Source organism: Papaver somniferum, chromosome 2 (genome assembly GCF_003573695.1).
Source record: "Papaver somniferum cultivar HN1 chromosome 2, ASM357369v1, whole genome shotgun sequence".
In the NCBI taxonomy this organism is placed as follows: domain Eukaryota; kingdom Viridiplantae; phylum Streptophyta; class Magnoliopsida; order Ranunculales; family Papaveraceae; genus Papaver; species Papaver somniferum.
The window spans coordinates 72,301,001-72,316,141 of NC_039359.1; positions in this window are offsets into that span (position 1 = coordinate 72,301,001).

Consider the following 15,141-nt stretch of genomic DNA (forward strand, 5'->3'; position numbering starts at 1 on the left):
GAAAAAGATACAGGACCAAATACAAGAAGCTAAAACTAAAGTATAAAAGAGGCAGGCCCACGAACAGACCTACTACTTTCACTTAACCTTTCTTTTCAATCAAATCTATAATATTCAACATTTGGAATTTCAATCCTTGGCAAACATTGAGGTCTTCCAAGATGAATCTGTCTAACTCCAGCTGCTAAGGATGCTCCCTTTTTTGCCATATTATCTGCAGAAAAATTGACTTCCATGTATCAATGTTGGTATATTATAAGATTAATCATCCTTGTAGCCATACTCCATCTCCCCCTAAGAAACCATGGAACCTTTCCCAGGGCAAACTCAGCCAAAAAAGTTTTAGAATCTGATACAATAATTATCTTATTCATACCCCATTGCACTGCCAGCTCCAATGCACACATAATTCCATAGGATTTTGCAAGATAGTTAGAAGCACCTCCAAATGCCACTAGAGAGAGTACCTAATACCTGACAGTTTGAATCTCTAACTACAACCCAAATCCTGCAGAACCAGGATTACCAAATGATGAACCATCACAACAGAACATCACATATTCATGTCCCGGTGGAAACCAATAACATGTTTTAATGAACTGAAATCTGGACAGTCTTTTTCCTAGATGAAATTTTTCAATGATTTCTTCATCATAATTTTGGTTCCATTTGGTACCTGTAATTCTCATCCCACCTTCATTTACTAATTTCATAATCTTGCTCTTGAATCTGTGCATACTTGGATTTATATCTTCAAAAAATCTTTTATTCTTCTGAAACCACAGTTCCTTAAGAATATTACATGATGCATTTATCCAAACTTGTTTCACCTGAGGACTGCAGTTAGAAGCATTCTTTCATACATCTTCAAAGGACTTTGGCATTTTGAACTGAAATATCTCACAAATCCATCTCCAAATCTCATAGATGAAACTACAATCCCAGAGAAAGTGATTCATGCTATCTTGTGCAGCTTCACATATGCAACATCTTGAAACTATTTCATGTCCAAACTTAATCTGCATTGATCATCTACATATATTCCTTGTATTAGCTTCCAAACATTACTAGCAATTGAAGGATGGAGATAATGAGACCATAATTTTTTTGACCAATTGACAGGCTGTTCTTTATGTCTCAGATTATCAATTGCCACTGCAGTCAAAAATTCTCCTTTTAACGTTCTTGTCCATACCAAAGTATCTTCTCCACCAGTAACTACAGGCATTTGAAGATTGTTAAAGATCTGCTGAAGCTCACTATTTATATACCACTCTCCATTTAGCAAAATATTTGAAACTTTCAAGTGTATGTTCTCAGTAACATAACTATGATGTTCAAATCTATCAATGAAAGCACCATCTTCTATCCAAGAGTCAAATCAGACTGATATTTTTTCACCATCTCCTATAATCCATCTCATATCATCTTTCATCATTTCCCAATCCCATTTCAGTCCAGACCATACTGAGGATTTCTGCCATTCAGTCTTCCATCTTCCATTTCTATCTTTGTATTTAGTATGAAAGAATAATGCCCAATCTTCTTTAGAAGTCTTAATTTTCCACATCATTTTCATAAGTAAGGCTCTATTAATATCTTCAAGTATTATAATCCCTAATCCTCCTTCACTAAAGGGAATGCAAATTCTTTTCCAAGAAAAATTATTGTACTTCCTTGTCTCTCCATCTCCAGACCACAGAATGTTCCTCATGTTTCTTTCACAGATTTTAATTACAGATGAAGGCCATTTATACACTGCCATGTTATAAACTGGAATACTACTCAGCACAGGTTTTATTAATACTAATCTTTCTTGAAAAGATAGTAATTTACCTTTCCACATGGCTAGCTTCCTTTGCATCATCTCAACCATTGGCCACACTGTTTCTACTTTTACTCTCCCTGTTGTAAGAATGACACCAAGATATTTATCAGGAAATGAACTTCTTTCCATTTGAATTATCTCCTTAAGATGATGTTTCCTTAATTCAGAAGTCCCAACAATAAACATTTTTCTTTTACTCTTGTTGATGACTTGAGCTGAGCTTTTTTGGTAATCCTTAAGAAGTTTCATAATATTTAGAACACTCTTTTTAGCTCCATTAATGAAGATAAACACATCATCTGCAAAGAATAAATGTGTAGGGTGAATACCTTTCCTTTCCACCATAGGACTAATCAAACCTTCTTGCACCATTTGAGATAATCTTCTACTCAAAGCTTCCTCCATTAACACAAATAAAATGGTAGACAAGGGATCACCTTATCTCATCCCTCTACTAACAGAGAAGAACCCACATGGTCCACCATTCACCATTACTGAGATTTTAGCTGATTGAAAGAGAATATGAAGCCAATCACACCAGCTTTTAGGGAAACCAAATTTCTGCAACACCTGAAATAAGAATTCCCAGCTCACAGAATCGATCATAAGCTTGGGAAATATCCAGTTTAAGAGTTGCATTGCCACATCTTCTCTTTTTGGTCATTTCATTAACTAATTCTGAACTAATAATATTTGATCTTGAATACATCTACCCTTGACATAAGCTGCCTGTTGAGGAGATACCAACTTATTCATCAATGTACTCAATCTAGTGGCTAGAATTTTGGTAAAGATTTTGAAACTAACATTGCTCAAACCAATTGGTCCGAAATACTGTGGATTTCTTGCTCCTTCAGATTTAGGGATAAGAACCAAAAAATTAGAGTTTAATCCTTTAGGTATAAATTTCCTTCTCCAACAAAACTGAATAGCGCTTACAGCATCTTGTTGAATAACATTCCAGAAAGCTTTATAAAAACTCCCTGAAAAACCATCAGGTCCTGGAGCACTATCTTCATCCATTGCAAACAATGTTTGTTGAATCTCATTTGCACTTGGAATTGCCTCTAATATTTCTTGGTCTTCAGTAGTTATCACTTCTGGAATGCCATTAAGCATATGATCTACATTTTCCACTTCTTTATACTTAAAATTTTCTTCAAAAAATTTTACCAAAACTTCTTGTATTTGTTTCTGATTATCAATAACATTTCCATCACCATCCTACAACTCAGTTATCGAGTTTCTTTCTTGTCTAATCTTAAGTTGAGCATGTAAGAATCCTGTATTAGCTGCACCTTCTTGAATCCATTTATTTCTAGATTTTTGTTAAAGGAAAGTGTTCAACTGTACTTCTTTAGAGTTAAATAAATTCTGAGCTTCTACCAAAGTGTTAAGAGATGCTTCATCAAATGGATTATTATCTGAGTTGACCATTGTATCTTGAACTTTAGCTTCAGCTTCCTTGATTTGAACATTTATGTTTCCAAATACCTTCCAATTCCATTCACTAAGTAACCTTTTTAATTTCTTTAACTTCTGTTGAAAGACAAAAGCTGGATCACCAGCTATTTGCTCTGACCAACATTTTTCAACAACTTCCATAAAGTTTGGATGTGAAATCCACATCTTCTGAAACATAATAGGAGCATTATGTGGCTTTGGGATTTGAGTTCCACTACCCAACAAAGGAGAATGATCAGATGTTATTCTTAGTCCAACTTCTACATGTCTTTTTCACCCGGGAATTTTCGTTATTGGGTTAATTGACCAATTTTGTGTTGAATTTTTTAGTTACCTAACTAAAATTAAAAGAGATGTAATGTTGCGTTTTAGCCTCGGAAAGTTGACATCTTTGTTGTACCAGACATATATAGCCTGCCCATCCATTTTTCCAGGGAGTCATGTTGTCTGTCTAATCTAGTGAGATTTTTGTTGCAAGAAGTAAGAACGATTTCTAAAAAGAAAAATATTAACTTTCTGAGAAGCATTATTTATTTATTTATTTATGGGGATTGGATTTCACGTCTAAAAAGCCACAAATACCCTTTATAAGGTGTCTGGATATATCCATAGATTTAATACAAAGTTCAAAACTTGGATTCGATAATATCGATATTGATAACACTCTAAACCTTATCTTGAGTAACAATGGTTATATTAGGAATTATAGTCGGGTCTTGGTCAAGTGTATTGGTCAAAAGTCGGGTCAATTTATAATATGACCAGGATTATAATAGTGTCTGAACTAATATAGTCAATCTTGGATGTCTCGGACGAGATTCCGCCAAGATTTCCGCTTCTGCCTCAAGAGTATACGATTTTTACAATCTCACCAAGACGAAATATCAGCTAAAATTTCTTTGTGGGGTATTTGATAAATCAGAAGTATGCTGCTTATTCAAATTCCAGGGGAAATTTGAAGCATCCCCAACCTCGACTTTGACTGAATCCATTAATTTAAATCATTATCTTTCTCCCTTTTCATATGGTTATTTTTTCCTTTAAGAGCTTGATCAACAAACTTTGCTTTCTCGATCTAATTCTATGATAGTTACCTCTTTATCAGTTATCATCATTTTTGCTTCGCAGATGATTATTAAGTTCATCGGTGCTTTTGAGAAGGTGTTTTTTTTTCCTTCAGATTTTTCTAAACTTGTTTTGGTATGAGATGCATGCGTAAATATACAAATTTTGTGGTATTCATGCTCATTCAGTGTTTGTCAATATTGCTCATTGTTAATGGTGCTAATTATAGTATTTTCTTTTCTTTAGTTGATCGGAACTGTTACATCTTCCTCATTAATGGTTCCACCATCATTATGAAATTATATTATTGATGTTGAGAAGACTTATTCACTGTTATGTGGTTGTGAAAGGTATGACATAGCCTACTTTTGCTTCCATCGTTTAAACTGGTGATGGAAAGATCTCGAGAAATGAATATTGCTAAAGAAACGTCAAGTGATGATTGTACTCTGAAAGGGCTGGTTGATTGGATTCCAAAAGGATGCAGCGGTGGTTATAACATGTTAATGTGTAAAAAATATTTGACATATATGTATGATAGATATTAATCTTGAAACTGAAATTTTACCCGAGAATTTCCCCGGGATAAAGTTGTACCAGTATCTCGCTCCCGGCTCAGACGGACCGAGATCCGAAATTGACTACATTGATCTGAACATGTCTTGTATGTATTGTTGTTCTTACACAACCTTAATAAGAATTTCTTTATTTTCATATACACTGATATTTCACAAGGTATCAGATAAGTTCTGATCCAAACCTTCAATTTTTCTCAACAACTTTCACAAATCAACCTCAATATCTTTCTCATTATCTTTTTCGTCTGATTTTCATATCAATTTCCACAATTTTTCACAACAATTTTATACCTAATTTCCATCAAGAACCTTTCTGTTCTTGATAATTTTTCAGTCTGATTCATCTTTTCTGGGTATGCAATATTACATCAGGCGTAGAAAGAAAGTTAACAACGACATCAACAATGATACTCAATCAACAATGTCTTCCGCTGCTCATCTTCCTGATTCTGGTAATTCAATGAATTTTTCATTACCTTTTACAAGTATCACTAATTTTGTTTCGTTAGAAGTTGAATTCTTCAAATTTCCTTCTCTTGCGTGATCAGTTCGAATCGATTTCGATAACAATTGATGTATATGGTCATGTTATTGGTGAAACACAAGAAACACAGGAAAGAATTTTAATTGATAGTGTTCTTAGTTTAAATCCAAGGTGGGTTCAGTGGAGAAGAATGGATAGATTTGTAGTTTAGCTGTTTTAAAAGCGAATTTTACACCAATTGTGTCTGGTGATGTGCTTGGATTATAATCACTGCAAGGGAAATTTGGCAATATCTTGAAACTAATTTCAGGACACGGTATCTTTCTCGTAAGAATATGCTTAGCGTCATAGTTGTTTGGTATTTGGAAAGGGAATTTGACCATAGTGGTTTATCTCCATAAGATAAAAGAAATTGCATACTCTCTTACTGCTATTGGAGAAAAAGTTAGCGATTCTTATCTTCATATACATGTATTTAATGGTTTAGGCAGGGAATATGATAATTTTGTTATATCTGCTCAAAATAGAGATACTCCTTATTCTTTTGGTGAGTTAAAAGCAAGATTGATTACAAATGAACAATCGGTCGATGATCAAGAAAAGGAGAGTTCTGGTGTTATTGATGCTCAAAATCCTGCTGCCTTTTATGGAAGAAACGCCAATAGATCATGTTATAATAATGGAAACAAGAAGAAGAATGGGTATGGTTCTACATATGTTAATAACAAGAATAATGGCAGTAAGAATCATAATGTAGCATTTACAAATTATCACAATGGGCAGGTTGCAAATGGTAATACCAGAAATGGGTCTTCATCTAATACTGATACAAGTAAAGGACAATGGGGTTTATTTGCATAAACAAAGGCCATTATGCTAGCATGTGTCATTTTAGGTATTATCCACCACCAGCTTCTGGATTTGTGAGTGTTTCAGAATCTTCTCATCAACACCAAAATGGAACTGACAGTAACAATACTACACAAGGTTTTACTGGTTTTAATATGAATGTTATGTCAGCTAATGATGATCCTTCCAGTTTAACACAACGGTTATCTGATTCTGGTGCTTCAGCTCACATGACTAGATATTCTTCACTTCTTCGGAATACTTCTTCTTACAAGGAAAAAAACAGTGTTATTATTGGCAATGGGCAAAACACGTAGAAGTTCAATATCAAGTGGTCAGGGATTTGGTCCTTACTGTATTTTTGAAGGTTCAACATGTTGCATCTCAACATCGACTTTCCGAACTATTTAAAAAAGGTGTTGCAAATATTTATTCTGGTTATGTGAGTTCTGAAGGTGTTACAGATCTTTCTTTCGGTGCTGCTGCAGAAGAAATTTCTTCAGAAGAGGCAGTCTCTCACTTTACTGGATTGACTTTTCAGTCTGTTAATGTTACATGACATTTGTTTTAGTTATCTATTTTTCCAAGTTCAATTTTGTGTCTGCCAATATGAACTTGAGGGAGGATATTAGGAATTATAGTCTAGTCAGGTCTTGGTCAAATGTATTGGTCAAAAGTCAGGTCAATTAATATGACGAGGATTATAATAATTGCATATTAATAGTGTCTGAACAGGTCTTGTCTGTAATATTCTTCTTACAACTTTAATAAAAATTTCTTTCTTTTTGTATGCACTGATATTTCACTGGTTATGTGCCTATGTGCCAACTTCAAATGCTCATATCTTAGGTAGACATAGATAAAAGAGATGAAAAACTCCGGTGGTGTTGAAGATTGTGCAGATGATTTTGATTCTTGCGAACAAAATAATAATTTTAATCTCTATGATTAGAAAAGTATTAAAAATCAAACTTAACCACAAAAAGTCATTAGTACAAATTGGGTTCGCTCACAGGATTTAGATTAGGACAACAACCAGGTTTTAAAATCAGTATTTAAACTCTACTTCATGCGCATCACTATCAACCATCAAGTATGTATACATGTTAGGAATTATTTATTTGAAGGATCAAAATTGGATTACCCAACTCATGTGCATCGTTCACACAACATTGTGGGCTTACATATCATTTTGAAAGTGAGGTGTTCATCCATGTTAAGTTATGAGATGCAATCATAAAAAAAGCACCATCATTTGGGCGGTGTAAAATAGTATACGTTAGGGTCCACTGAAGGACTAATTTCCATTAAACTGATAAGCAAGGTTGTGAAATCATAAATCGTAACATAAATCATTTTTCATATTTTAAGAATCATATCGTATATTGAATCGTGAATCGAGGATTCATGGTCGATTATTGGATCGCTAATATAAAAGTGCATTTGAACAAATAAAAGGAAATATATAGTGGAGAGGTGAACTTCTATAGTGAGAAATGTAAAAATATATTAAAAAATCATAGATTTCACAAAAACAGGACATAACCCAATGGTTACATCTAGACTTGTGTGGGCAACAAAACATGAGTTAAAAGCTTACTTGAAATAGTGGGGGTCCAAAAACTACACCCAATGTTTCGCTTAGCAATCTGTATGGACTAACTCCAACATACTTTCAAGAGAATCAACTAGACAGTCAGACTCAATCTTAAGAAAAGTATATCAAAGAGTTATATCTCAATTTCTCAATTCAATCTGCAATCAAACAAATAGGAATTTGCGAGCCCGATTGAATATAAGAAATAACTTGGACGGTATCAAAACCAATATCCAAGTGTCAATCAATTTAATCAAAAACCAAAGGTTGGATTCACAATTGATTGAACTTACGCACAACCTATGATATTTCAATTATATAAACAAATACAATGCGGAAAAGAATAACACAGATACCAGAAGTTTTGTTAACGAGGAAACCACAAATGCATAAAAACCTCGGGAACTAGTACAGATTTGAACACCACAATGTATTAAGCCGATACAGACACTAGCCTACTCCAAGTTAACTTCGGACTGGAATGTAGTTGAGACCTAACTAATATCACACTGATCAAGGTACAGTTGCTCTCCTTACGTCTCTGAATCCCAACAGGACTCTATGCACTTGATTCCCTTAGCTGAACTCGGCCACAACTAAGAGTTTCTACGACCCAAAGACGAAGACTTGATAAACTAATCAGTCTCACACAAAAAAGTCTATTGAATAGATAAATCTTCCTCCCAAAAATATACCTATGAGTTATACGACTCTGGCTTAATCAAGATATATCTTGACAATTCTCTCTGAATCCCCTGTCCCAAAAATCTCTCTGAATCTGTGGTTTCTAATAATAAAATGCCAGGTGTCTTACACTTTCAGTTTATTTCATGCCGTCAAACAACACCTATACCTTATTAACCTATTTCCCATGACGACGAAACAAAAAGGATCATAAAATTTTGATTCTGGAATTATGTTGCCATCGTATATTCGTCTTCTTGATTATGAATACCCTTTTGATTCCGTAAGCAGGTTTTTCATTTCCTTTTTGAATCTTGTAATGTGTTAATGGTGGTCACCGTCGAATTTAACAAAGTTATTTTTCTTTTGTACCTTTTTTTTATTGTGATACTCTTTTCGGCAAAAAAATATTTTGTAACTTCCGTAAGTAGTTTTTTTTAGTATAAATGTATTAGGATTCTTCACTTAAACGCAAGTTTTTTTTTTAAAAAAAAATTTGAAAAGTAATGTGTTCATGAATCAAATCTATGACTTAGGAATAACAATCCATACTCTTTGGATTTAATCTTATCTGATGGATCAGAAAAAACCTTATGTGTCATCAAGACGTGAAGGACGAAACTCCGCGGTGTGTCACTTGTAATGCAGTGACTGGATCGTAAAGCTTCACTTTTCACCTGGAAAATGCACGTCAATTTCCCATTGCAAGCATGATACTTAAACACAGCTTCCACGCCATTCTAATGTACACTTGTTCTTCGATAGGTGCAAAGACATAAAGGCTAATGCTAATGCATTTTGCATACATCACCGACTTTAGAGTCTTGTCTAGGCATATGGCATACGCCTTGGATTTTCACTTAAGCCATTGAAATCCTATTTTACAAGTTCCTTACTTCGCTTCGGCATTGCTGAAAGTATATAGAGATCTTGCTCGTGCCAAGGGTGCATCAGTCAGGCCCATGCCATCCTTTCCTTGCATCATTCCAGTTATGCAAGTGGCTTATGCAATCCTAACTTTCAATATTGAATAATTTTTCTTTCATGAGCATGACCAATTCGCAATTAATACATGCCTAAGTATAACGACTTGATAAGGAGCATGCGCATCTAAAGAATACACTACAACTACCTCAAGTATGGAAACACTCATCCCTTGCATCGCATTATCGAACCAAATGATATGAATTACCAAATTTTTGCAATCACCTCGCAAACAGATGACATGAGCGACAAGTTGCTCTACCAAAAATGTTGTAACTCATTGCGGCTGCCTACGTACCCTACTCCGTAGTTCAAAATGATAAATCATAAACCATAGTTTATCTGTTTCGGGACTAGCAACTAAAGTCAACTCATGTTGTAAGGCTAAAGCTAAGCAAAGCCTAGTCCGTACAGGCACAAAGGTCTTTCACAAATGGTGTGCACCTTTGGATTTTCGTGGAAAAAAAATGATGGTGTATTCTTAGTTTAGCGACAAATGAGGATGCTTTCACATCATATATGCTCCACCTCCCAAACTTTATAGCTTATTGATTGATTTCCCCTAAATGCACCTTCAGCCAACACCAACACCAATTCCTTATATATGTCTTATTGACATTTTTACAAGTAGAAAAATAGGAGAGGATGGACATGTACCAAGTCCACCTGCTTTCGCGGGAACGAGTTTCAAAAATAGCACATATTGGTGCAATGTCAATTCTTGGCCAATGATCAACTTGGAAACTGCACCATAGTGGTGCAATTTCTCTATTGACCATCATCCCACTAATTTGATGCACCATGATGATGCAACTTCTGTTCTGAGCCAACATGCCATAAATGCGTAGCACAAGTTTGAGATGAAGCTTCATCTCATTAAATGATGCATCTTTGAGCATGTGTCATGCGGAAACTGCTGGTGTTACATTATTACACCATTTAAAGAGTTTTTCTGCGAAGTTCAAAAGAAAAACTATTGTGGACAAGCTTCGCGTATTTGAATTTCATAAGCATATTCTCATACCAAGATGCTCAAAAATCACATAAGGTTTCTTCAATTTGTCGTGAATAACGATTATGACCTTCTGAGCGTACGTCCCATATCGCATACCTAGGAATCCAAAGAGAGTCCATAATACTAATGAGAATACTGATTTGGATCCCTTAAGCATATGTCTCATACCACATACTCAGGATTTCCAAAAAGATGTCTCTACAACGGATCCTAAGTGCACGTTCCCATATCGTAATACCCAGGAATCCCCAAAGTTCATAGTTTGGCAAGGGATATTGAATATGACAAGAAAGTTTGAGCGTTGTACTGTGAGGAACAAATTATAATGCGATGGCATTCAGATGCAAGATACTGTTCAAATGGTCTTCTGGGTTACCACTGATGTAGTGGGAGATAGATGGCCTAACAACACACACTTATCCAACTGGGTGACGGGATAATCAGTCCCAATATCTTATTACCATTCGAACGGTCTTCCGGATCACCAACTATCTGGTGGGTTGCTATTTAAGGTCTAGAAAACTCACAGTACTCGAGTAAGTCAAACATGATTTGCAAAGCAACCATTTTAGAAGTTACGAACTCTTTTTCCACGTAACAGTTGTCCCACTCTTACAAATACTTTTTACCTTTGAAAGAATTTTTTTTAAATTACAAAATACACAATGATAAGTCCAACACACATAGTCCCTAGTGTTATCTCGGAATTGCTATAATTCTAACTGTGATGAACCGCAAAATTCTTCCCCAGGTACCAAGCCGCGGGCTAAAGGGTCTTTCACAAATGATCTGCAAGAGTATGCATCATTGGATTTTCTGTCAAAATGCATCATGGTGGTTCATTCTTATTTTAGAAATGCGGAAACAATGATGCCTACACATCATGAAACTCTATTGAGTAAGCAACACGCACGGCATAAAAATGCTTTTGCATCATATACGCTTCACCGGTGAAACTTTCCCTTAGTGCACCTTTAGTTTACATGATTTCCTTATATATATCTTATTAATATTCTTACAAGTAGAAAAGGGAAGAAGATGAACATGTAGCAAGTCAACCTGTTTTCGTGATAATGAGTTTCGGAAATTGCACCATAGTAGTGCAATTTTAATTCTTGACCAATGATCAACTTGCGAATTGCACCATAGTGGTACAATTCTGCTTTTAGCCAGCATCCTAATAACTTGATGCACCATGATGGTGCAATATATGTTCTCTGCAAACATGCCCTAAACGCCTAACACAATATTAAGATGAAGCTTCATCTCATCAAATGATGCATCTTTGAGCATGCATTATGTGAGAAGTATAAGTGGAACTGGTTTGTGTATTACATTATTCGAAAAAGAATAAGAAACAAAACCTATAATTTAGGAGAGCTGGTCGCTAATCTTTTTTGAAGAGAAGGAGTTAACAATGTCAAAGGTAATAAAACGATGTTAATTTAATAAAATATTTGACACTATGTTGTTGGTGGGCACAAAGACAAGGAGATTGTTGGAACATAGGATCCGAAGCTTATCTTGTCATATCTTATCCTTTAAACAAAATTTTGAGAATTTTAATGTTAAAGGTATCACTTATTCACTCTCATCATCCAGAAAGACAATGATATCATCTGCAAGTTGTAGATGATTAATCTTAAGCGCATAACTAATAGATTTGAAATCGTAAACTAAGTGCAGAAAAGCGAATTTCTTGGTCATCATAGATAAAAATTCGAAAAATAAAATGAACGGAGTTTGAAACATAATATCACCTTGTTTGATGCCTTTGTTATATCTAAAACGAATAGAAGCAGTTACATTGATAACCACAAAGAATATTTTGCTTAAAAGGCATCATCTGATCCAATTCTTCTACGCCACTCTAAACCAAATCTAGCAAGATTGTAATCCATACAAGTCCAACCAACATTGTTAAAAGCTCTTTCCAAGCCGGATTTCAACATCAAACGATTAATGCCTTATTTTTCTCTAGAGTCAATCATCTCTGATGCAACAAGAATGCAATTATTAATTTTAAAGATTGTCCATAATGGCCTCCTGATATTCAGTATTGAAGGAATGAAGTATTTGCTTTAGTTCATCTACAGGTAACCTTCAAATGATTTTGTAGACACCACCATTAAAACTAATAAGTCTAAAACTATGCATAGATTACACTATCACATTTAAGGATAAGGCTTGTATTTGTACAATTTAATCTCCAATCAATTTTTCCAATTTGCTTAAACTTGTTCATATATCCCTCCCGTTAGCTTAGTTTTGATGATATCCAAAACATCCATGAAATCTTTTATAATATAACCATCAGGTCTTGGAGACTTATTCTTACAAAAACTCCAAATCATATTCCTCACTTCTCCTTTTTCAATAGGCTTCTCAAATATAATACTCTGATAAATACTTAGGCTTGATAATTCATCATAGGTAAATTTGTCATGCACATTCTCAGAAAACAAATTGACATAATTTTTTTTGTCTTTTTTATTGATCTTTCCTTTATCGTGAAACATAATTCCGTCGATTAAAATGGAGTTACTTACTTGTATTTACCTTCTGCTTATAAGAAGCATTTTTATGAATTTTTGAATTTTTTTTACTCTTTGCTAACCAGTGACCTTTAGCTCTAAGAAATTTTTCCTAATTAAGTTTAAGGAAGTTTTATTATGATTTATCCGAGGAATTTCATATAGGAGTTTAAGGATGTTAACAAAGTTATAATAAAAATAGCAGACGTATTCATTCAGAAGTATCTTCATTCCTAGGGAAATGAAGTAGCCAATGAGGTAATACTGGATGATGTCAATTATATTGCTGGTCGAAAATTATCTCCAAACCTTCTCCTCAGCCTTAGGTCTCTTAGAACAATTTATATTTTTTGAAAAGACTCCCTTTAAAGGGTAAGTCCCTACAATACATGAAAAACTAATATAATTTGGAAGAACAAGCTACAGAGATCTGATTTCACCCTATCAATCTGAGACAAATACATCCTTAAAAATTTGTAGAATAATAAAATGTAAGTTGTTTTCTGGTTTTTCTCTCCCGCCTCTCTTTCCCCCTTTTTCCAAACCCTAACCTAAAATCACCTTTGTTATTCTCCCCGGCTCTAGTTAGTTCTCGGATTAGATCCAAGAAGAGGTTTTTTTCTTCCTTACTAATATGTGTTATTTTTAATCTTTAATCTGGGTTAGATTTTAGTTTTTAATGTCCATGTTCTAAATGGTGGTATTAAACACTAAAATACACCTGCTTTATTAGCAGTGTGGGATAGATTAACTGATCAATAATCATATGATGGCTGGATCATGATTGTGGTGATAGTAGCTAGAGTTTTCTTTATGATATTATTACCTTCGTTTTATAAAAAGTGGGTCTTTTATTTTTCCAATTCGCTTATTATTAGGTAAAAAAAAAATTGCGAGACTAAGAGAGTATGCATCATGACTATAAACTACCTTCCAGAAAATTTTTTTTTACATGATGTCCCTTATTGGAACTCAAAGCTTGATCACCATCTGTTGAATACATGTTGTCCTTTCTCCTTCTGCGCGGAAAAAACAAATAAATAAACCTCTGTTAATATGTTTTCAAAAGAACAAAAAGAAAAAATGTCACCCTATCATGTTTCGACCAAATGACGTGCACCTACTGATATCTACTTAATTTTTGTATTAAAAGAAGAAAAAAAATAATCCAAGGATTTTCTGGGGACCACAAAAACTTTGAAAGGGACCATTATTTTATTTTTGGTAGGTCATTAGGACGTAAAGTTCAACACCGCTTATCTACATATTTTAGTTAATGATAAAAATACCCTTATATTATTTTGATTATATTTCTTATTTTAAAAAATTATAAATCTTTTTTATTCAATCTTATTTTGAAAAAAAAAAATTGTTATATTTTATTTTATTTTCTTAATTAATTTCTTTAATTAAAAGAGATGACGCCTTACATTGCTCACATGATGTTGGTCTTAAATTTTGGCATGATCTAGCTCGAGATACACTAGCTGATATGTGTTTTCGTGCAGGAATACCAGCGAAAAAAGAAGTCGCTTCAAGTTTTCTTTCGCACGATGGTGGGGAACTCAGACCAACATATATCTTGGCATACAATTGGGATAATGGTCTTGATGTATGTTTGGATGTTACTGTGGTTTCGCCTTTTGCAGGTGATGGTTCACATGCATTTACACCAAGGCTTGCTATGTCCAATGTTGTAGCTCGGAAACGTACCAAGTATTTTGATAAATGCAGGTCTCATGGATATGGTTTCGCCTCCTTAGCTTTTTCAACGTTGCGTGAACTCGGGGACGATATTATAGACTTTTTGAAGAGAATGAAGTACTATATTGCTAGCCACGACACCAACGTCAAAATTGGAAATTTTCTTTTCCATAGAATAGGGCTAGCAATTCAAAAAGGGGTCAGTGCCCAGCTAGTGGCTAGACTTCCGGATAACTTCTTGTAAATTCTTTGTTCACTTTAATTCAATATGGATGTTATAGGAAAAAAAAAATAATCAAACATATTATAAAAATCAAAAATTAAGAATATAATTAAAAATCTAAAATTAAGAAAG